This window comes from Gymnoscopelus microlampas, assembly GCF_963454915.1.
Source record: "Gymnoscopelus microlampas genome assembly, chromosome: 9".
NCBI lineage: Eukaryota > Metazoa > Chordata > Actinopteri > Myctophiformes > Myctophidae > Gymnoscopelus > Gymnoscopelus microlampas.
Genome location: NC_139946.1, coordinates 38,216,711 through 38,219,210, shown reverse-complemented (window position 1 = coordinate 38,219,210; position 2,500 = coordinate 38,216,711). Strand labels below are relative to the sequence as shown.

The following is a 2,500-nucleotide window of genomic DNA, read 5'->3' as shown; positions in this document are numbered from 1 at the left end:
ACGTTCTTCTTTCTCAAGAGACCCTCCTCGGTAGCCCACTCCATTTCGTGAAGGTTAGAAAGCACACTAGCGCCGCAGGTTAGCGACACAGCACAACAAACTGACTGGTGCCGCAGCCCAGATCAGGTACAGTAAACACACACCTTAAAGCTGCAAAATGCCATAACTTCCATGTCCCTCCCGGGATTCACACCAGATCTCTCCTGCTCATCCCAGAAACAATATCCACTCGTCCGGGGGAGATATTTATGAGCTTCAGGCACTTCTTGTGACTCAATAGGTGTCCAACCTAAACTTTCTCAATGGAAGAGTATAGGGAGGGAGCTAACTTCCTACCACTGCAGATGTGCTAGTTTGTATTAACATACTGTTAAAGATTGGTTAAAATGATGTTGTTATCATTCAAATAAGTTCCTTCCAGTTTACAGCTTTAAGAAGGAACACACCTATAAGTGTTAACAATGACAGCATGTGGATTATTATGCCTGTCTCTTGACCCACTACAAAACGGTATTTGCAAACAGGCTTTGGCCTAGATATGATGTAGCCATGCCAGTAATGAGCCTAGAATGGCTTTGTGAAAGGGTTATTAGGTTAGAGAGACACACAAAGCGCTAGGGAACCAGAGGTCACTGGCACACCGGTTGTCCCAGTCAAAGCCAGCCAGGCTGGGAGGGGGCAGGCTGGGCCCTGGGGGCCAGGCACCTGTAGCAGCACAATAAACAGCACTGGGATAAGCCAGAGCATGGACCATTCACATGCTGGTGGCACCCATCGGGTTGGTTTTCCTACCCCAGAGTATAACCACTTAAACCGCCAGCAGCATGCCTATTTTAGGGGGAACATTTGCCAAAAATAGTAGATCTACAAGCTCAAAGATTGGCTATTTTTGGTGAAGAGATTTGGAGTAGACGGAAACTCAAGTCCGTGTCACTAAGACTACAGGGTTTAAGTGGCTAAAGTCAAAGCACAATGCCAACCATGTTAATATGGTCAATTGAGTCTGGAATTAACATAACCACATGGACCCTAGCATCTCTATTCTAGGCTTACATTAGATGGGAATAGCAGATACGATTTAAGATCTGATCACGCACAGGGAGCTTGTAGGTCGGCTGTTTTCTGCGAAGATATTGTAGAGGGAAAACAGGAGGGGGCCTACTACAGAGCCCGGGGGACTCCGGTAAACTAAGTATATACAGTATACAGTATATATAGTGTAATTTAGTGGTTAAATACAGGTATCAAGTATGATCACTGAGATTGCATTGACACAATATGCAGACTTGGTTCTGAGATGCAAATCAGTGCTATAATAGGAAGGTTGCTCTTCCATTCCTATTATTATTCACCTCCGTTAGCAGCAACAGCTCTATCTAATGTGAAATCAATATTCTGCCTAAAACACACATTGATCATAGAGCATTTATTAGTCTGTCTACCAGGTCCGCTGTCTATTAAGAGTCTCAATTAGTTTCTGTTGAATATCTTCACATAAACATACAACTCTTTCCCTTTCTTTTTTGGAAATAAAGTCTTCGTTTGCCTAATATCTGTTCATCACGGCCTCCGTTTCCATTAGTATATATAACACAAGCAGGACAGATGTTAACAGGGCCAATCAGCTGATAACGGATCACACCGCCATCTGAAAGTCCTCAGTTATACTTAGCTGCGCGTCGGTGTGTCATGCGGCAATAACAGCCGATCTACAAGCTCAGAACACGTTGCGCTGTGGCGCGTTCTGAGCGTGTAGATCTGCAATTTTCCCCGTGCAAAAGACACGGACACGCAACTAAGTATAAAATCAGCCTTATCTGGGGGGGGGAGGGGATACAGAGGACGGATGGGGGGTCGGTAGAGGGAACGACAGCAGAGGGAAAAGAATGTATTAATCCATTCGATCCGGAAACGCATCCGTGTCGTTTTTAAGATTTTCTTTGGCTATTCAAAAATAGCAGATCTACAAGCTAGTGGCGCGGCACCGAGTGCCGCGCCACGAGCTTGTAGATCTGCTATTTTAGAAAAAACGTGACTATTTTGTGCTCAAATCTTTACAAATATGTCTTCTAGATCCTAACAGTTTTCTGAAAAACTTATGTTGCTGTACTGTAATATCAGTGGTTCTCAAACTTTTTCACGTGAAGGACCCCCACAATGATATGTATTTAGCTGTGGACCCCCTTCTCAAAGTTTTTAGTTCCAGGGACCCCCAGGAACAAGGATTTGAGTTACAAATGTTCGCTTTAAAAAATGATATATATTCAAAGATTTGCACAAAAAAATAGCAGATCTACAAGCTCGTACCACGGCACTCGGTCCCGCGCTACAAGCTTGTATATCTGCTATTTTTGAATAGCCCAAAGTATGAAATAATGGTTATATAGCAAAAAACTAAACTAAAATGACACAGTATATGCGTTCCCGGTTTGAATGGGTTAATGTACTAAACCCCACTTTACGACTAAATTAAATATTCATGCACGATCTACCCAAAACC

The 2,500-nt window shown here is 43.4% G+C and overlaps 1 protein-coding gene across 1 annotated transcript in view; it reads right to left on the bottom strand.

The window, feature by feature from the left end:
* Positions 1–2,500, bottom strand: part of agbl4 (AGBL carboxypeptidase 4) — a gene marked incomplete at both ends in the record, with an annotated part of 599,805 nt that overhangs the window by 149,649 nt on the left and 447,656 nt on the right. The gene's annotated exons all lie outside the window — the stretch shown is intronic.